Source organism: Sebastes umbrosus, chromosome 1 (genome assembly GCF_015220745.1).
Source record: "Sebastes umbrosus isolate fSebUmb1 chromosome 1, fSebUmb1.pri, whole genome shotgun sequence".
Taxonomy (NCBI): Eukaryota; Metazoa; Chordata; class Actinopteri; order Perciformes; family Sebastidae; genus Sebastes; species Sebastes umbrosus.
In genome coordinates, this window is record NC_051269.1 from 37,653,189 (window position 1) to 37,676,123 (window position 22,935).

At 41.2% G+C, this 22,935-nt stretch overlaps 1 long non-coding RNA gene across 7 annotated transcripts in view; it reads right to left on the bottom strand.

Moving 5' to 3' along the window:
* LOC119486476 overlaps positions 1–22,935 on the bottom strand; it is a 47,001-nt gene that overhangs the window by 6,451 nt on the left and 17,615 nt on the right. For all 7 annotated transcript variants that reach the window (XR_005206548.1, XR_005206543.1, XR_005206546.1 and 4 more), the window contains one exon: positions 1,201–1,297. This is a non-coding gene — a long non-coding RNA (uncharacterized LOC119486476). The remainder of the gene's footprint in view (positions 1–1,200; positions 1,298–22,935) is intronic.

Sequence of the window (22,935 nt, forward strand, 5' to 3'; positions counted from 1 at the left end):
TTTTTCGAGATACTATACTATGACTTTTTTTCATAAAATTTTTGGACATACTATAGAATGACTTTTTTGGTGAAATTTTTCAACATACTATACTATGACTTTTTTTCATGAAATTTTTCGACATACTATACTATGACTTTTTATTTTTTCAACATACTATAGAATTACTTTTTTTCAAAAAAGTTTTCAACATACTATGCTTTGACTTTTTTTCAAAAGTTTTCGACATACTATACTATGACTTTTTTTCATAAAGGTTTTCGACATACTATACTATGACTTTTTTTATGAAATTTTTTGACAAACTATGCCATGACTTTTTTTCCATGACTTTTTTCGACACACTATACTGACTTTTTTCATAACATTTTTCAACATACTATACCGACTTTTTTTTTTCCATGAAATTATTTCGACATATGTTACTATGACATTTTTTCCATAACATTTTTTCCATGCTATACTATGAATTTTTTTAATGAAATTTTTCAACATTAACTAAAAAAAATTTCAATTAAATATTTTAATTGATTATACCAAGACATTTTTCAAGAATTTATCGACACACTGTGCTATGACTTTTTTTAATGAAATTTTTGGACATACTATACTATGATTTTTATTCATGAAACTTTTCGACACACTATACTATGACATATACTAAAACTTTTTTTTCAATACAATTTTTCAAGATATCAAACTATGACTTTTTTTCCATGAAATTTTTCAACATACGCATACTATGACTTTTTTACACACTAATCTATGGCCTTTTTTCGACATGCTATACAATTACTTTTTTGACATATTATACTATGACATTTTTTATGACACTTTTATGGCATACAATACTATGTATTTTTTATGATACTTTTTATTGGCATGCATACTTTACTATATCTTTTTTAATTACATTTTATGGGATATTATAGTATGACATTTTTATGGTATGCCATACCATACATTTCCTAATGACATACTATACTATGACATATACTACATACATATATATACTATGACTTCTTTTATGAAATATTTATGGAATACTATACTATGACATTTTTAATGAGATACTAGTATGACTTTTTATGATGTTTTTTATGAGATGCTACACTATGACATTTTTTATTAGTATAAAAATCTCTAAAAAATAAATAAAAAAAATAAACAGTATATTTTGCTTTACTGGTGTTTCCTTACTCTGAGTTCATCCAGCATCGATCTTGTCACCGAGTCGGCTGAGCTGCTTCTGATGAGCCTCCCTATAATGTATATCCAGCTGTTCCTTCAGCGTTTTCTGGGGGACAGAGACACACATAGACACACAATCATTCAAGTATAAAAATCATATAGTACAGATGGTCATACAGCACAGATGGTAATGATTTTGCCCCCTTTCTGCTAATCCCATGCAGTTTTAGGCAAGTTATAGTCAAGTCAGCACACTGACAGCTGTTGTTGCCTGTTGGGCTGCAGTTTGCCATGTTATGATTTGAGCATATATTTTTTTTTATGGTAAATGCAGTACATGTGAGGATTGTCATTCTTTTGTGTTGTCAATTGATTTCCAATAATAAATATACACATACATTTGCATGAAACAACCATATTTGCCCACACCCATGCTAATAAGAGTATTAAATACTTGACAAATCCACACATTTTGAACAGATAAAAAAGTGAGTCTTGTGTTTATTATGAGCTGTTGTGTTCCTGCCCATCCACCAGGGTGTACAGTCTGCCTTTGATGCTTTCCAATTATCACTCCGTAAACACAGACTAGTTTTAAAAGCAGGAAAAAAACAAAATACATGGCATTCTCCACCTCCACCAGTGACTCTGACTTTCCTTACGTTAAAACTTTAAATGAAACTCACATTAATCTTGCCGAGTCTTACAAATATTTAGGAATTTGGCTTGACAGCAGACTCTCATTCAAGATTCATATTCAACAATTGATTCAAAAATTAAATATCAAATTAGGCTTCTTGTGTAGAATTAAAGGATTTCTGTGTAAGCTTTACCACAAATGACACATTTTGGACTCATTGTTCTCTGTATCACTCGGTCGGATGGACCTCTTTACAGTCACCAAGGAATAGCCGTCTCATGTTATTCACTTATACAGCTCTACTGTTGAAGCTTCCAAACTACTTCACAACTCTTCTGTCATTTAAATCCAGTAAGTGCGGTACATTATCCAGTAACTACTTCATCTTAGATATCCCCCATGTACACACTAATGTTTGGTTTCAGGTACTATGCGTCATTTAAATGAAATGAGCTGCAAACTGCATCTGAGTCTCACATTCCCCTCGGACATTTTAAAGCTTTATTATCTGATGATTTTTTATGATTCTCGTAACTGTTTTAATTCCTGTTTATTGTGTAGTTGTGTTGTTTCTGTTTTGCTGATTGTGCTCCTGTGAATGTTTCTTGTTCTCAGGGTCTCTCTTGGAAAAGTGTTAATTAATCTTGATGAGACTGCCTGATTAAACAAATAAATAAATATTGTTTTCTTTCCTCCTGATGTTGTTCATGAGCCTGTGTGCTTGTAGCTTTCACTAAGTGCTCTTCCACAGGTGGCGTTGATTTCTTCTTGAAAAACTATAACAAAAGCAATATAAAATGCCATTTTCCTTCTCACAATAATCTTTTCTTTTCACCTCGCATCATTCAGCTGAATTCTACCACTGGGTCATTTGTTTATTCATCCCAAACATCCAAAGACATTAGCACAAGGCACCTCGGCGGATGCACTTACCATCCAATCTAATCCCACAAGTGGCGCCCAAACCCCCATAAAGCCCCAATGCATGCACTGCTCGTCTCCCCTGAAACTCAGTAATACCCACTGGTAACAGCTGGGCTTGTAGTTGGAGGGCTACGCACATACTCATACATACTTTAACTTTTCTTACACATATCACTGGTGCTACTATACAGATGTTGAACGTTTTGTAGGACAGGTATAAAAGTATCAAGTAAGTTGAAAATACAGTTCAAAAAGTAAGGAGGCGTTTTAGAGGAAGTTTTTCAAGTGTCCGACTGTCAGACAGATCCCTGGAGAGAGTACAATCCAGTCAGCTACAGAGTAAATAAGTTAACTGCTATTACTGTGGGCAATTTGTACAATAGGATGTGTGATTTTATTATGATGAGAGGGGTGAGCGTGCGAGTATATGGACACAGCACGTCACGGAATCGGTAACAGGCCCTGCAGAAAATCTAAGATACCCCGTAGAGCAGCTTTTCTCAACCACTGGGCCGGGGCCCACTGGTGGGCCTCAGAGAGCCGCCTAGTGGGCCGCGAAGGTGCTGCCAAATGGTTAGATTAACCGCTATTCTGTATTTCAGAGGTTATAGCGGACTCACTTTTAAAGCTGGGTATCACATGAAACTACAAAACCTAAAGAATCCATCGGTACAAACCATGTCATGCTAGCTTGTCGGGAAGGAGGTTAAATAACGCTCCAAAGTTATGCTAAATTTTGGCGAGGAAAAACTGACATGTTTGGCTGCACAGGGGTACCTTGACCTCTGACCTCAAGATATGTGAATGAAAATAGGTTCTATGGGTACCCACGAGTCTCCCCTTTACAGACATATATGTCACAGATGCAGTGACACAAAATCGAGCAATTTTTGGGAAGGTGGTCCTCGGAAATTTTTTAACTATCGGAAGTGGGCCTCAAGTTACAAAAGGTTGAGAACCCCTGCCGTAGAGGGCATGAAGCCGGACTGAGGTTCCTAGTCTCGCACCAGTCCACAAACACCCACCAACGTGCATTCTGAATGAGAGACAACTGCAGCCTGGAGGCCCAAGCTACTCAGTCTCACCATCTCAACCTCCGGACCGAACGCAAGAGAATGGCGCCCCCTGCCTCGCATGACTCTCGCACAGAGTCATGGGCCAGTCCAGTCCACCCCCAATGGAGGAGCACTGGTTGACCTCAGAGAGAACCAAAGAGGACACTCTAATTGCTCACAAACAGGTCAGCCACCAGCTCCACTTCTCCTCAAGTCAAGTGGGTCCCCAGTGAACACCCTGTCCGCCCCCTGTATCCAGAGACTCCAGGCACATGGCGGGCTTTCAGGGAGCAGAGATGGCGATCCGTCTAGGACAGGATGGATGCCACAATCCTGTACAGCACCAGGTATCTCATACCCCCCGGGTCAATTGAGGTAAGCCACCAGAAACATGCTGAGTGCTTCTTCCATAACTAATTTATTCATGAAATAATTTACCTGCTTGTTGCTATTAATGGCCGCGGAGATGGCTTACCCAATATCAATTAAAGAATTAATTGGTTAATTGCAGTTTCACCCATATCGGTATTGATGTGGTGATATTACCTTTGGCTTGTTTTACAGAGAAACGTAGTAAAAGGACGTAATGAAGCATGATAATAACCACTAACTATAAAATATGGCAGTTAACTAAAACTTTAACAAATATCTGTGTTATAAATTTTACTCATTTACGAGATGCGACAATATTCCCATCCAGACTTAACATCGCCTACTCTTCAAACTATTACATGGCAATAAGGTGAGAACAGCAGGCCGTCCTCCTGCGGTGCGTATATCTCCAACCAGGCAAACACATCAAAAGCTTCTGCATTCATTATGTGAAATGGTGCAGCTGAAGGGAATTGATCTACAAGTAAAAACAATGGTGGTAAAATGTGAGAGAATGGTATTTGTTTTTAATTGGCTGCTGCAAAGCAACCACTGTCTGTAATCAAGGAAGCAGTGGGGGATCCACAACACAACAGTCTGTACCTATTAGGCTCGGCTCACTGGTAAACAGAGAAGCTTCCACATTGCACTTCACATGACAATTTAAAAAATATATCTATGATTTTCTTTTTAATTGTTTTGTTATTTTCCTTGATAGGAAGTGCATATTTTTTTACTCATTCACTGGGGGTCCCGCTTGTGGTGAGCATTAGCTGTAACACTAGCAGGACTCTGCCACCAGAGAGAGCCCTGTCCTTTGCTAAAAAATGCTCTGGTTCATTTACTCTCCTTATGGAGAAGCACTGGAACTCTGGAAATACCAATGGTTTATTTCTTAGACTGAAATAGCACCTTATGAGTCTCCTTCACCACAAAGACTTTGCTGAATTATCACGATTAAATCAAAATTTTAGATATTTTTGTTAATTGTGATGGCGGTCTCACACCGTCTAATACTGTAAAATCTTAATTTTCAAGTTTGGAGTGGACTCATTTTGAAGAGACAAAACAGCCACCGTCTGATGTCCTCTTCAGGTCACTTATGATCCCTGGAGTATTGCGTTGGTAGAACCTCTCCCGCTGCATGCTGGGTAAAATCCTTGTGGATGTCAGCATGTCTGGCAGAAGGTGTAACATTATATCCGACCAAATATTGCGTTAAAGCCTAATCCGGTTAGTCAGCGTGCGCGTGCTGTTGTGCATAATGACAAATCACACCCATGCAGATGTGAAAGAACCTTTTTATTTGCAGGTGTGCAGAACCAGAGACAACAACGGTGTTTTAGGAGGTTACAGTACAAGCTGAATGTCAAACGGATGTAATGTATCTATTACACAGGCGTGTTTATACGTGTATTATGTGTTTATTTCTTTGGAAAATCCTCTAATTTTTAGTGTATTAAACGTAGATTTGAAGGACAGGAGCTGCAATGTATGACAGCAGTATTTTACACGACCCGCCCCTCAGAAGTCCCACAGGACAGAATAGATCAGGATGATGCAGACAGACAGTACTCGTCATACAATTGATTATTGGACCTGTATCCATCACCGTGTACATTTATGTAGGCTCCTTCTCTGCTTGGGTGTGAATGTGCAGACTGGACTTTTAACCGTGGCACACAGTGTATTTGTCATGGCATTATATATAAACTAAGTTAATGCAATAATAGCGCGTTGAATCAAATTAATTTTAATGCCTCTAATTTCTTTAACGCATTAAACACAACTTGTGATGTTTAGGTTGTAGCCGGCTGAGTTTTAAAGATTAAAGGTTGTGCATATTTTTCATACTAAATGCAGTACCTGTGAGGGTTTCTGGACAATATTAGTCATTGTTTTGTGTTGTTAATTGATTTCCAATAATAAATATATACATACATTTGCATAAAACAAGCATATTTGCCCACTCCCATGTTGATAAGAGTATTAAATACAAATCTCCCTTTAAGGTACATTTTGAACAGGTAAAAAATGTGTGATTAATTTGCGATTAATCGTGACTAAATACGGACAATTGTGCGATTAATCGTGATTAGATATTTTAACTGATCGACAGTCCTAGTTGCTGTATATTCGTAGGAAAACAAGAAAAATAACTTTCTGTAAGATATCATATTATCGCGATTGACTATGGACGATCATGTGATTAAATATTTGAATCGACAGCCGTAATATAAACTTAGCAAACAGCCAGAGGAGTGGATTTTTGTGTCAAATGTTCAGATTTTGGCTCCGGCTCCTGGAAATAACAAACATCAGGTTTGGCTTCTGACACTGACTGACGGAGTCAAACGGCCCTCCTGGTGCTGAACATAAACCTTTTAATTACTGCAAACATGGTTGATGAGTTTGAAGCTTGATTACTTGGCCTTCATTAGTCAGATTGCGAGCTATAGTGACTCCCAGAGGTGCAATTTGGCATCTCTAAACACTGCCAGCCTCTGTGTTTAGCAATTACATTTACCCTACAGTACTCCCAAACAGGTGTGTGCACCCCCAAATACACACACAGGCTCATGTATGTACACTCACCCTTTTTTATTATCAGCTTGAACAAGCAGGGCTGGGTGCAGGAATGTCAGTCTGTTTTTTAATTTAGAGAAAGCGCCTGACTAAAAAGAAAACACTGATAAAATGTGCTTAGTGTGCTGAGTCCTACTTTGTTGAACTCTGCCTGTCATAATGATTTCGTGTTTGCTGTGCCATCTTGGCATTGTTTTTCCATCAGGGCGGCCGGTGGTTGTCACTAACACCGAGGAGGGAGCGTTCTGCCTCAGGCCACGACACGCTGATAATGAATGTTCAGCTCATTGGAAAAATAAAGTGTGTCTGAATTATGTGGTCAGGATCTGGCCGTTGTTTGGGTGTGTGAGTCAGACACAGTGACATGCACGGACGTTCAGTTTGCACAACAGTCAGTCACTTCCTGCGTTATAATGCTGACGCCAGGCCGCAGTTAGGCTAATGCAGGTGGAAGGTATTGTTGATAGGCTCTTTGTGCTATACTGCATGTTGAGCTTTAAACACGCTGTCCGGCAGCAGCCTTGCCGCTATTTTTAGACGGGTACAGCTGCTCCTTAGCACCCACCCTTAAACCAGCCATTCACCAGAGATTTATGGCACGAGCCCATGAGAAACAGCTGTAGTGTCTTTGCCACTTGCTTCTCCAAGGAGTGCAAGCTGAGCTTTATTAAAGAATTGTATTCATTTTGTTTACTACCATGCTCTCTTGTATTCACAACAGCTGACACCAGTATTAAATGCAGTTATCAGTGAGTGGGATGTCTCACACAGTTGAACGTTTAAACCACAAGTCTGGAGCGTCCGGTGCTGCAGCGATGAGTCAGACTCTGGTCACAACGCCACCTGGGTCCAACACAAGTTCAACACTTGTGGCGAGCTGCTCCCCCACAACGCCATGTGTCCCTGCATGTTAGCTCAGCGTTCTGTACGTGCATCTGAAAAAATAAGGATATAGTTTGTCCCTGGTGAAGGTGACTCTGCGTTTGCTCATACGTCCCTGATGAGGACAGAGGAAAGATTCCTGGGACTTTGTGTTTTGTGCAAAAAAAACAACAACACAGATTTGTCCTTAATTTACAGCCTCACTGTTCCCCTGATACTGTATCTACAGTCCAGCTCACCACAGCCTCGGTGTGACCGGGACTGTCACATGATTATACTCGTGTAAATTGGCAGGAAACTGCTGTGGAGCTACAGTAGGCAGAGAAATTGGCCTAGTGGTGGCTGCCTTTATGAGACAGAGAGAGAGTGTGTGTGTGAGTGTGGGTGCGTGTGTGTGTGTGTGTGTGTTGGGGATGGGCACTAAATACGCAGCTCCCTCAGCCCCACTATAGCAGCTTAAGTTTAGCTTATCACTGTCAGTTTGTTGTCTCCATTATTCAAAAGGACACCTTATCAGCCGGGGCGACTCGTATTAGCCTTCCCCACTGTGTGCTCCTCCACACAATGATGTTCTACACTGTTCCACATTAACTCTGGTGTCTATTTCAGCAGCTCTCTATCCATTTATTGATGCATGTCTTCCATTGATCCGGCCATTGATTTGCCATGCAATCCATTACCCATCTGTCTGTTTCAGCTGGCTTTTAAATGATCCGTCAGATTGAGCTATTAAGGGGAGTAGTGGAGAAGTCCAAAGGTTGGTGATACATTCAGGGAGAGAGGGGTGATCTCTCTGTGTGTGTGTGTGTGTGTGTGTGTGTGTGTGTGTGTGTGTGTGTGTGTGTGTGTGTGTGTGTGTGTGTGTGTGTGCGTGTGAGTGTGTGTGTGTTTGTGGGGGTTGGGTTTAGGTGTTATCAGGCATTTAGAAATGTGCAGTGATTTGATATTTACACAATTGTAGTACTGTGTGGACTTCATAAACAGAACTGCTCATTGAGTAAGTGTAAAAAACAAAAAGTACCAATTTCTCTAAGTGAACTCTTGTTGTTATTTGTTTCTTTATTTACACATATAAAAAAATAAAAAAATATATATTATATAATTTGCAAGGAAATGTGAAAGAGGATTGCCTAAAAATCCTCCAGAGGCTTGAAAAGTGGCGTCATATTACAGGAAATAATTACAGTAATGTAATATGCACAATTCAGCTTAAGTTAGTTGATCCGTGCTCTTGTTTACTTTACCTTTACTTTATGGCTATATTGTTTTTATGTTCTCAATAGGCTACTTAAAGAAAACCTATAATAAACCAATTATCAAAAACAAAACTGACATCAAATATCTGGTCAGATTCATAATAGTGACGTTCCTGATTTAAATCAATATTTTCCTTTTGTCAAAGGTCTTGTGTCCCTGTTTGTGTTTATACAACATTTAGTATTCCTGAACTTTTGCTTCTTTTGTTAAATAAGAAAAGTGTTTCTTAGAAAAACATGTTTACATTTGTCAAAGTAATGTATAAAAAAAGAATTGTTTAGGTATTGGTACCAAAAGTCTGGTATTGTATTGGCACTAGAATCAAACATTTTCAAATGGTAACCAGCCTCAGTTAAGGCCTTTGTCAAGGTTGGAAGGATTAATAAAGTTTGCCGATGTGTTGTTGTTTCATAAATAAAGGCGCAACTCAATCGCTTCCGCACAACGTGATTGATTGATGCTTTTATTCGCGGTACGAAAGCTAAAAAAAACATCCTCATTCCGAAAAAAAATTACGCTGCTTTTTCACCACTTAATATTTGCATTCTCTGTGAAAGTATCCATGTCAAAAACAGTTAAAAAAAATATATTGGCGTGCAAATTAATTGCACAAAAAAAACAACAACACTGGTGTGTAAAGGCCTTTAGGAGGGGATTGTGATTTTTCTCTTTTAAAATAATTTTAAAGGAAGAGTTTAACATTTTTGGAAATATGCTGATTCACTTTCTTGTCGAGAGTGAGATGAGAAGATTGATACCACTCTCTGGTATGAGAGTGGTATCAATCTTCTCAACTCTCAGCAAGAACGTCGTCTGACTATTTCTTCAATTTAAAAGGTGCTAAATACGGGATTGGCAGCATTTCTATTGCGTCTCACAACGGCTCTAAACATGGCGACGGCGAGCCAGCAGTTCGCAGCTAACGGTGCTAACTAGGGGTGTAAGAAAATATTGAAAAAAATTAACTATCCCGATATTATGTTTTGTGATATTGTATTGATTCTCAAAAACACTATCGATTCACATGCAAAGATTAACTCATTTAATTTGCAAAGAGATGCACCCTCTCAGTGTATGAGCCCTCTCAAAGTAGTGCAACAGCGAAAGTGCTGACAGAGCTAACAGGGTTTTTCTGAGGGGGAACCGGAGGGTGGGTGCTACACTTCCATGACAAAGCCAGTGGGGCATGCTCACATGCACTAACATGCACTAAAAGCATGCACGGCCAGCCCGGCTACGTCAACAAGGCATGGAGAAACTTGAATTACAACACACACACACACACACACACACAGAGGGAGAGCGACTCCTTTACATAGCAAATATTTGTTTGCTGCTCTATTAATACTCTGGATATCCAATTTAGCACCTTTAAATGGGCCTCTATGGTTTGAATATATTCTACGGGCCTGTAGCTCATGGAAACGTTTCAGAATTGTATAAACTTATAAAATGCTTCGTCATCAAGCTAAAAAAAAACAGGTTCTGTTTCTTAGTTCCTGAAAAGTTGATATTTTGGGGGTTTTCACCTGACAACAGCGATATTTAAGAAAAAAAAACACCCCTTTATTTATTCTGCCTTAAAGTTCTGTAAATTTATTTAACAGGGATTTTTTTTTTTACTCAGACAAATGTTTGCTGAATTTTTTAATGTTGATACTTTTTTGAATTATGGTCTGGGATTTTCAGGGTAACACTTTAATCTTCCTGTAAAAACACACTTTGAGGAAACAAAGAAAATGCCACCAGCCAAACATAGATGTGTAGCGGGGTGGGGGGGGTAAGATGTGGGGGTTTCCAGATTGAGATGCAAGATGGATTCATATATATTCATGAATTCAGTCAGAAAAGTCAAACGGAAGCAGTATGATAATCTTGCAGTAATTGCATTTTTCCCTCCAACTGTTTTTGGCAGAGCTGAGCGCCACATCCAGAGACATGCGACGGGGAAGTCTCGAAAGGAGCGTTCCGGCGGTGAACAGTGGATACACTCTGACCCCGTACCTGAGGCCAGTCAATGCACGGCGGGGTCAAGTGGTGGTTATGCCAAATCCATTGGATTCATGGGTAATGGGATGGCTATCATTAGTCCTTGGATAGTCAATTATATGTTTAATTAAGCAAGACAGACATCAGATAATTGAACTATTGACTGGCCTCTCTGAGTCACATTTGTCTTCTGATTCACGGATTGCACGGCTGAAGTCATATTTGTTTGAGATCCTGATGACAGTGGAAAAACAAAAAAGCCGAAAAGGATTCATTTGATGTCCTGACCTCTCGCTGGAGAACTTTTTTTAATTTTCTGACTGTGCACTCTTTCTCTTCCATGCCTCAGGAAATGCCTCGCAAAAAAAAAAAAGAAACATCCAAAGGACCATATTTCAAACTATCAAGCTTTTTTTTTTTTTTTTTCATACATGTCAGTCTGCTGGATACATGTCAGCAGCCATCTGAAAAGTGCTGACATTGCTGCCCTCCTGTCCGGCAGCCCGCTCCCTCTGTGTGAACTTGGATTTAGCTCAAGGGTATAGCCACCCTGCTAATGTGATGTAGCTCCAAGAAGGAAACAAATTGGCCTGACGTCTCATACACTGCCTTGTCTTGATTGTGTGATGGCTTCTACTGCTAATGTGTTACGATGGGTAGACCTGTGCGGGGAGGGAGACGGGTTTGTGTGTGTGTGTTAGAGAGGAGAGGGAAAGAGAGAGAGGGAAAGAGAGAGAGAGAGGGGGAGAGAGAGAGGGAGAGGGAGGATGGGGGAAGGGCCTCAGTCTGCAAGATCAGCACAAGTGGAATTGCATTGATTCAGTTAACTGCAGAGTTGGAGCGTGATGTGGAATTCTGTTTATCAAGGGTGGAGTTTACACGATAGGCTCCATTTTGATCTTATTTTCTACATCGCGTTCATAATCAGCCCCCTGCTCTCTTACGTTCAGCAATAAAATGTTATATCATCTTTATAAATATAGCTTAGCCCCATCTGGAGCTTCTCAATAACAACAAGCAGATATGTTTCTTATTAATTTACTCTCTTTATTTAAATAGCCACATGTTTTGTTTTTTTCTCCCCCAACGTCTTTTGTTCCAACTAGAAACTCGCACAGCTCAGATTGTGATGATGCTGGCAGATACACGCTGTAAACACACATCATAATCTGCATTAATCTACGAGATCAGATGCAAACAACCGACATCATGTTCTGTAAATCACCGGGAAATGTGCCGCATATTCCGAGCAAATACAGACTCGTGTTTTTTTTTATATTCAAACCGAAGCCACTGGCCCAGAAACGACATCTGCTGAATCTTAACAAAACTGCTAAATAAATCTCAAACAGTGTACTAATTATAGCTTTGTAATTGGCTGTTTTCTTATGAATGAGGAGTGTTTGGTGGTTGGAAAACACACAGAGACAATACTGTGTGCAGTTGTCAGAGAAAAAGATGTCATGTATTTATTTGTTATAGTGAAAGTAAAATACAGAAAGTCTTAAACTGACTCATATAATGAATCTTTTTCAGATCAGATAAGACTTCCCAATTTTACAAAATCCCTATGGCTGGTGTTTTATGTGTTTAAAAGCCGTCTCTACGTGCAGTTTGTCTGGCTTTCAGAGAGGATGCATGTATTGTAAATTAATGAGGCTCTTTCTCTTAAACGTACATTTAAAATGTGCATGTTGCAGATGTATATTTTTCTTTTCTCCTTTACCTCTCTTCCCCTCTTTTTCTCTCTCCTCAGTTCTCCGTCTAGCTGTGGGGAATTTGTCTCTAAGGGTTTATCATGACTGCCTCATATTCCCACCCCCCGGTTTGTCATTTTGCTGATCCAGACGCTTTTCCATATTTCAGTATTCTTATCATCCGCTGGCAGTAAGATGATCCATTTCACTTATTTCTTAGAAGTGTGACTGTAGACTAAGTCAATATCTACAGAATGAATTCAGTGGATCGCCGAGGAGGGGCAGCTAGTTAGCGGCTGTGGTGGAGGTGGAGGTGGTGGTGGTGGTGGTACTGGTGGCGCAGGACTCTTTTTTTTTTATCCAGAGTCAGCAAGGGTAAAATGTCAAGCATTTCTTAGGGAAGCGGCTCCATAGGATTCCATTTGAAGCTTTAATCTTAATTGAGAGCATCGCACATTGATATTCCATAGGCCTCTTTGCCCTTCGCCTCTCAGCTACTTTCATTTAGAGGACAGCCGTACTGCACTAGAGCATGGGGATTGCTTTGTCAGACAGCCAAGAGGCCAAAGGCAAGGTCAACCTCTCTTTGTAACGGTGGCTCACCATGGAGTGAAGGCATCCCCTCTTTGATGCTGTCAGTACTTTTGCGAAACATTTCTGAAGTGAAACTGAATGAAACGTATTAAATTCTGACCTCGTATTGGCGTGAAATATTACACATTTAGAACACATATTTTAGTTTATCATATCAGGTACGCAGCTTCCTGACTTGTGGATCCAAACAAGCAGCCGCTTCTCTCTCCCCCCGCAGCTCGAGGCCAAACAGAATGATGATTTAATGCAACGTGGAGTAAAAAGAGATATTTGCATATTTCGCAGTCAGAGGGAGTTCATCATAGCAGCCGCAGATATTATTCAATTAAGCTTTAAGATTATCTGAAATAATTGTTTGATTCTAAATACAGACAGAAGAAGATATCTGTAGAAAAAGCTCACAATAGGTGCAGTGGCGTCCCCTAATCCTCAAACAAAGGAGAAGGACTAACTGGCCCGGCAGATGCAGCGATAAGGCCCATGTCATCAAGTAAGGTGAGGAGAGGAGGAAGGTGCGGGACGGCAACGCTCTCGCAAACTCCTGTGGGAAGACTCGTCATGCCACCTTTCCAGAGGTGATGAAAACAGATGGAAATAAACTCCCGACACACACACACACACACACACACACAGAAAACCGTTTACAGCCGAGTGCACAGCCCCTATCCGTGGGACTGAGGACCGAGCTCGCCTCCATTTCTCATGCTCCTCAGCCCGCTGCTGACACAGATATACTGTAAAGAGATAGCAGCACAGATAGGTATGCACGTGCATGTCAAAGTAGCCCTCGGGGGTAAGCCGGTGAGAAAACACAAAGAGTGACGGGATAACATACGATCCGTGGGCCACACTTTTCTCATTAATCTCAAACCATTTATGTGACACTTTAAACTGATTTGGGAAGCACCGCTCGAGATAACAAGTTTAAGTCTTTGCAGCAAACACAAGTGTTTCTTCTGCTGATGAAACAATGAATCAGGATTAAAGGATTAGTCCTTCAAAGATCTGTTTTACTAGCACATATGAATAACAGGTTCCTATGGACGGGAGTGCAGCTTCTGACAGATTTATCAGGTGATCGAGGCTTGATAAAGCTTCAGAGAAGCTGCTCCTATTTCAAAGTCTGGTTCTGTGGGAAAGCCCAATGCTGCTGTTTTCCACTCCTTCCCACCAATCAACCACAGCAGCTTTACTAAACACCTCAGCTGCCACAGACGAATCAACACAGTTAGACGCCAGATCTATTCAGACAACAAAGCAACTGAACTCCTCAGCAGGACATTGGGAAAGAGAAGGGTTCATTTTATCACACGGATCAATAAAATCTATTCTAACCAGGCAGGGATACTTTACTCTTTCCTATAATACGCAACCTACTTTCTAACCTATATAAGGAGACATGAGAGCATTGTCAAAAATATACTTTTCTTTTTTTTTATTTTTAACTACCCTTTATTGCAAAGGTTGCGTCTGACAATATTTGCTAATTCAGCTAACAGATTACACCATCAGCGTCTTAAAATAATTACTGCCATCAAGTCATATGGATGCTTAGGAAACTTAAGACGAGCAGATTCATTTTTTTGTGCGGAAAGAGGATGCGCAGGGTCCACACGTGAGTCAAGGCTGTTCCTCTCCTCGGGATTTAAATATAGCTCCGCTCGCCATTACTGCTGTCACTCACAGACTTATGGTGACCTTTTGACCTCGCCTGTACAAAAGAGAATTGAAGCTGACATACTCGCTCCGAATGTTTTTCACCAGAGCAGCCAAAACAGAGGCAGAGACACATTTTAAGGAGCATTTGATGTTATCAGTCTGATAGTTTGGCATTTTCACTCATTTGTGAGATCACGTCTGAGGTTTCTGTGCAAAACGTATACGGGAGGCAGACAGATGGGGGGTTCCCACAACATTTGGACAGTTGAACGTTTCTCAACACCTGACGTGCAGGCCGAGGTCAGAGTTTGTTGGGTTACGGCTCAGAGGCCACCAACTTGTGTTGTTGTTCAGCCTGGACATGTTAGTGCTGCAGGCTACTGCTCGGCCACGTGTGGGCGTTGTGTTACCTCACACAGTTCACTTTCTCTTTGACACTGGACTGCTGCTTTTTTTAAATCATTTGCCAACAGTGCGTTCATACCAATTATTTTTTGCCTTGTGAAGGCTATAAAAGACTTGTAAATTTCAGTTAACAATCAGCTGTACCTCAGGATAAACTAGAAGGGCATCCAGAGAGCGCAGACTTCCGCCACGGCTTTTTCCATAAGTGAAAAATAATGAGTGTATCCGCCGGTGTGATTTGTATCCGCTCCAAAATTTAATGGGTTCTTCTTTGGCTCATGCTAAACTCTTCCGCCAATACCGAAAATCTGGCCAGGTAGTTTTTCCGTAATGCTGCTGACAAACAAAAAAACAAACCAACCAACAAACCGATCCCAAAACATAACCTCCTTGGTGGACGTAATAATTATAATAATAATAAGATAGACAATACAATGCAGTACAGAACAACATCACCACAAACTACAGCCTTCGCAAAAAATTCTAAATTCTTAAAGCAGCTGTAATCAATAGATGGTTTGTCAGACCGCGCTTTGGTCCAAAAATAAATATTTAAACAAAAATTGGATGGAATGAAATTTTGCACAGATATTCATATTCCTCAGAGGACGAATCCTACTGACTTTGGTGATCCCCTGATTTTTTCTCTAGTGCATAGACTGTACATAAAGATGGACGACATTACTCCCAAAAGTGAAGCCAAAACATCTTGGTCGCCCCCTGGTGGCTGGTTGCAGTATAGGTCATAACGCCCGCCTCCTCCATGTTAGCAGATGGGACATGGGCCAAAATAAAAAAAATCAAAGTACACGTCAAATACATTTTTCCCAAAGATGGTTTCGGTCTTTCGGTTTCAGGCGGTGACCTAGATACCGCGGTTCCACCGCCCGATCACTAATGCACAGACTCTGGCTCCAAAGGACATCAAAATCTCAAGATAGCAGCACCCGTATCCGGGATATCTTGGATTCACTTCTGTACAGTGGGAGGAAGTGGAGACTTGTTGTCCATCTTTATATACAGTCTATGGTTCATACCCAAAAAAGTGCAAGAATCATCCAAGTGCATCGACTTCATCAGATATGCTGAACTACGTCAAGTGCTTCATTTAGAGACAATAAGAGATAGATGTTAATCTTATTTTATGGGCCAAAGGGCAGACTGAACGGATGAGTTTTCAGTCTGCGGTAGAAGACGTGTGCTCTGATGTCAATAGGGAGTTTGTTCCGCCATTGTGGAGCCAGGTCAGCAAACAGTTCTGACCAAAAGGTCAAACTAATCCTTTAAAAACGTGATCAAATGTCAGTGTTGTTTTTACAGTTTGTTTCTGCTCCACTTAAGTTGCCAAAAAAATTGCAGGTTTGATTTCATAAATTATCAGAAATATAGTACTTATATACCAATTGTTAGTATTTTTTGCATTCGTCAAAGTTCATAATTTGCATGTAACCATGAGAATTTTATTTGTAACAATGAAGACATAAGAAGCAGACGGTAGCTTCAAACGACATTTGTCTCACAAATGAAGTCTATGTTAAATTCAGTGGGAATTCTTATCACACCCTCTATAAACTTTGTTGTTCACTTGTAACCTTTCATTTAATTCTTTTGAGAAGTTACGGTTTCTTTTTTTTTCTGCCGTTAAATCCCAGAACAAAGCACTTCCTGTATCTTGACCACAAAAAGAGCAAACAAGTACATGGGTTCACTGTAGTATAAAGGCCTGCGTCCCCTTAAATAGATCCCTTATAAGCTCCATGTTGGCCAATCACAAGCTTCACTCCCTGACAGCCCAACCACAGCACACAGATGGTTGTTACTCAGTTGTTGTAGCGGAGGCTTAACGTCGTGCATGATGACAAAGATGGCCAAAGAATCAAAGAATGGGCGTGTGAACGCTGTCCTGCCAAGTCCTCCAGCTGCGTAAAAGACGTGGAGACGGATACGGCTGCGCTAAAATCAGCTGAAAGGAAAAATTATATGGCTCTCAGTTCAGCATGGTGCTTCTGAGAAACATGAGGGAAGAGTTATGACACAAGGGAGATGTTAACATGACACACTAGTGGGAGAGTGACACACCCAATTCCAAGGAGGCCTGTTAGCCGTTACCAGAACGTATGACACCGATGCCATATTCTCATGTCAGTGACACCCGCAGAAACTTATGAGGAAGGGTGTTGAATGGTACATGTGCAGTTACAACTGTAGTTTCAAACCCTATAATCTGTTCATATGTACTTTTCTCACGCTTTATGAGGGAACAGTTTGTCAGTCACTAAGATTTTCCCACTAAACCTGATCAAGATTATAGTTTGTCTGTAGATACATCTCTGGGAGATCTTTTGCTTGTCTCACTTTTTGAGCCACCGTTCATTTTAAACTCACAGTGACACATCATGCAACTGTCCTCACATCATATCTTACAGAAAGTTATTCCTCATTTCCTCATTCTTGTTTTCCTATGAATTTACAGCAACTAGGCTGTCAGTCGATAAAAATATTTAATCGTGATTAATCGTCCATAATCACAATTAATTGCAAATTAATCACACATTTTTTTTATATTTCAAAGTGTACCTTAAAGGGAGATTTGTCAAGTATTTAATACTCTTATCAACATGGGAGTGGACAAATATGCTGCTTTATGCAAATGTATGTACATATGTATTATTGGAAATCAATTAACAACACAAAACAATGACTAATATTGTCCAGAAACCCTCACAGGTACTGCATTTAGCATAAAAAATATGCTCAAATCACAACATGGCAAACTGCAGCCCAACAACAACAGCTGTCAGTGTGTCAGTGTGCTGACTTGACTATGACTTGCCCCAAAACTGCATGTGATTATCATATCATATCATCTTGCCAAAATGTATCGCAAGTTTGGAGCATTATTTAACCAAGCTACTATGACATGATTGGTACCAATGGATTCCTTAGGTTTTTTCTAGTTTCATATGATAAAAGTATTCTAGCTTTAAAACTGAACCCGCTAAAAACCTAAAAATCGTAAATTGCGTTAATACGTTAAAGAAATTAGTGAGTTAAAACAAATTTGCGTTAACGTGTTATTATCGTGTTTGACAGCCCTAACAGCAACACATGTAACACATGTCAATATCCGCTCCAGTCTTTTCAAAATTAAAGTAAACAATTTGGTTAGGTTTAGGCAACAAAACTACTAAGTTAGGTTTAGGGAAAGATCGTGGTTTAGGTTAAAATAACTACATGTGAAACCGCCAGGTAACATTGGTCTCCGGTGTTTTATGAGCTACCCATCTACACCAACGGTGTATGCATCATCCTAAAAACATCATTACATGGCTTTGTCAAACACTCGACTCTGATTGGTCAATCACGGCGTTCTACCGTCGGTTATTTCTTTATAGCAGACCGTTGCTATGTATAACAGACCGTTGCTATAGGCGCAGTTCTGATGTGGGACTATGGAGGACTGTTTTTGTGTCAAATTATTGATTTCTTAAGTAGGTAGCCATGTAATAAGCAGGATAATGTACAGCTAGCGTGTCATTGTTGTGAAATAAACCCCTTCAAGGCGATGCAAACGCCCTGTTAGGGTTTATTTCACAACAATGGCCGTCTCACTGTACATTATCTCTTACTTAAATGATCTCTCTCCTACATTTAAACCCACTAGTAAACATGCTTTCTTCTCGTTCATTTCCCAACAGCAGCCAGAACTGTTTATTTTCTCATCTGCAGCGCTCTTCTCAAAAAACAGTCCCACCGTCACTTTTCCTGGATGCGAGTTTGTTATATACCAGAGACATAATATGGTCTCAGAGGGCTGGACCTGTTTTCCAGGTTGTGTTAAACTCGCCAGGGTGCACATGTTAGCGTCCGAGCAGGAGCTGACCCTTAAATCAGCAAAGTTTTGCCAACAGCAACTGAGAGCCACAATTATCTGCCCTATAGATAGGTAGGTTGTATACTGGGGGGCCAGGGGCTGTGGAAAGGGAAGAGGCAGTCACGGGGGGGGAAGAGCCTGAGTTAACCTCTGTGGCTCGTGTTTCTACTGTGCACTAATGGATGCCTGTCATCATTATGGACAGAAACAGGAGGGCGCCTGCCAGCTGCATGACCCCCATAAAACAGAACAGGAAATCCTAGCAGGGAATGAAAGGAAAAGAGATTCCTTCTCTTCTTTTTTTCTTCTACTCTTCTCTTCACTGTAATGACCCTTCATTCACTCTTTGGCCTCTTATTTACGCTGCAAAACTGCAGTGTCACTCATGAAACAGGAGAATAAGCCATCGTATGAAAAGAAAGTCAAGGTGTTGAGAGTGCGGAAATATCTAAAATGATTAGTCGCTTTCACATCAGATGCTCAGTTAATTTACCCCTGTTGTGTACGCCAGTGCAACCCCTCTGTTTTTCACTTCTGTTAACAGGCTCTCAGGCTGTTTTATAATGTTTCTGTCACGCTGGGAGGAACCTGTATAATCATTACATACAGTTGTTCACCCTTTGCTCTGTAAGCAAAGTCCAGGGTCTGTAATGTGACAGGACTTTGTCACACTTCTGTCACTGAAACGTGACAAGCACTTTATCAACGGGGCCTTCCTATCAGATCCCCAGGAGTTCATGCACAAACACGCTGAACACAACGTCTCCAGGAAGCCAGATTCCTCATTACAGCCAATGAGATAGCAAGACAAGCTTTATTGTAGTTCTGAGGCTACACATTAATCCACTCTGTTGGAGCTTGCAGAGCCCGTCATGTGATAACCTAAGTCATTACCAGTAGTACAATCATCATTACCGTGGAATCTTTCAGGATGTGGCAATACTGAAAAACAAATGCTTTCACAGTCCAAGCAGGAGCTACAGCAATAAAAAAAAAAAAGACATGAAAGAATCACATGATTTAATAAAAAAAAAGATGTGGCTCTGTGTGAAAGAGCAAGAAAGTGCACACACACACACATGATTGTCTGTAGCATTGGCATGTCTGCGTGTGTGCCATGTCCATGGAGACGTCTGTGTGCGTGTGTGACCACTGCATGATTCACGGTGTCACAACTGTGCGCAGAAGCGACTGGACATCCTGAGCGGAAACCACAGCCGTCGAAGCTGCGTTTTCCTGCGACATACAACCTAACACTCTCACCAAGAGTCACTTGACTGGACCCTCATATAGGAAGTGAAAGAGGAAGCCCCTCGTCCATCCTGTCCTCCATCCCAATCTCTGTTGAGCGCTTCACGTGAAGCCAGAGACGATCACCAGTGAGCCCTCACTGTTGCAAAACAACGGGTGAAAGAACTGGCTGAGGCTGGAAACGGCTAGTGGGGGTCAAATGTCTGGTCAGTTGACATTTAGCCACACGAGATTAGTGCCAATCAGTAGTGTGAATGCAGAATTCACTGATTGATCAACAGGGTTTGTTTGAAACAAAAGAATATTTACTCAGCTAATCAACTAATTCTTATTTGACGGGCCATTTTGTATCTAATCTCTGACAGTTTTTGTGAGGAGCTCTTAAACAACATACTCAGTGTTTAGACAGTCTAGCTGGGCCAAACTAAAGCTGGGCATACAATATACGAGTTTAGAAATGTTGTGTAATTCCTACTCCTACTGTACGAGTAGATCGTTTGAGATGTAAAGCCAAAGCTCACGATTTATGTGCTTACACTGTACGGTCCGATCGTCAGCAACGACCAGAGAGCTCACACTGTACGTGTGAAATAGAAAAAAAAACACGGCCCGTCGGCTTCTGAGGGCCGTTCTGTCTGTTGAGGGTTGTCAATAACGTTTGAAAGCTCCGAGGCAGGTAAAGTTTGTTTGCTAGCAGAGGTCTGTACCATGGATGTATTAAGAGAACTGGATACAGCGTTGGAGGCGGGGCCCCGTTCATTTCTATGAAAGTTGCTCAATAGCGCATGAAGCCAAAATGGCTTGACTTCCGACTGGAAAAGTACCCGGATCTTCCGGATCCATTGGGCCTATGGAGCAGGCGCAGTAGCGTCCGCTCGGTCACACGGGGTCACAACCGTCACGGCTTGCTAACTCCGCCTCCCAGCCCTCGCTCCAGCCTCGATCTGGGTCTCATTAACATGAACAGAGGAAGGGAAATAAATCTGGATTCGGCTATTAGTGCATTTCACAACTTTTAGGACCCAATGATTTAAATAAGCTATAGGCTATTATATATTATATATAGGCTATTCAAGTGTTCGTACTGGGAAGTCGATTCTTCGATTTTTCCCAATGTAAGTCTATGTGAAAAAGTATTTTTGGACCCAATGGCATCACGTGACGGACACGGAAGTTGTAGTATCACCGTTTGACCACTATTGGGATCAACGACCGGCGCTCTTCCTGGGGGCTTGGTCCGTACGTGTCACGATGCTAACAAGGCAGAAACATGCTGCTTTGATCATCTGTTTCATCCTGTCTGCTGAAACGTCTAAAAAAAGAGGTGCCATTGTACTGTATATGGACTTGTGCTAGGAAGACATGTGTGGCAGAGAGGATTGGAGGTAAGCTAGCTACATTTTACTTTATGTATTGTACATTATTATCTTGATAGCTATGCTCTGATTACTGTAAAAAGAGGAGAAAAAAGGCACTGACTTTCGGGAATACGGCTCATGGCTCTGCTTCAGCTGTGCGAGAGTCTGTGGACGGCCGACCAAAATTCGGGTCAGAAACGGGCTAAAATCGTACGGTGTATGCCCAGCTTAACACTGTCCAGAGAAGATGGGTATGATATCACACATGGAAGTGGTGAGTGATGTTTGACTGCGGGGTCCGTTGGCCCGGCCGTCCCCTCATGGCTCGAGGCCTCTGGCTGTGTTCATTGGTGACAGTGTACGTAGCCCGGCAGCCTGCATTCCTCTGCCTCTCCCCACACAATGGTGAGTATCTGCAGCATTCCTCTGTCTGTGTCCGCTGTCTGAGATGCAGCCAGGCCTTGGCAAACCACTGCACTCGGCCAAGAGGTTAGCACCAACAGATTCGGACGGAAACATTTGAGCGTTTTCACTTAACGCCAGCCATCTATAGGCGTTGTGTAAAAGTGTGTCGTAGTTGAGGCGGACATCTTAGTCACTACGTAATAAAAAAAAGCCTCTGCAGAAGAGATTTAGAAATAATTTAGAAGATGATGATGCTTCCTGCTTCATCATCTAGTTCTGACTTTTTTTTCCGTGCAATCGTTCCCTCTCTCCATCTGTTTTTAAAAAATGCAAGCGTGTCTATTCTAAATCGTTTTCACTGCTCTTTATCCTTCTCCAGCTATTTTGCTTTCTCTCTTGTTCTGATGCCACAGCCGTGCAGACACCTTTCCCTCCTGCTGACTCAGTAGCCAGCCTCAGGCGCTGTGGGCTCGGGGTGTTGGTGGCGGGGAGGAGGAGGGGGGTTGGGGTAGTGTGAGGCTCCCACATCAGGCTCACCAGCCTATCACATGCGAGGGAAAAGAGCTGGCTAATCGTTTCTACAATGGCACCCTGCACACTGTCACACAGTACCACAAACCGCTCTCCTCGCCCAACACTTCTACTGTATTATTCCGCCGTTGCTTAGAAATCCTCATGTGATGTATGTAAGTGCGCAAACATACCACACGCGAACAAAGAAATGCACAGAAAGACCACACCTACTAAAATACATCCGTGCATGCAATGCAAAATATATGCAAGCATATACACACAC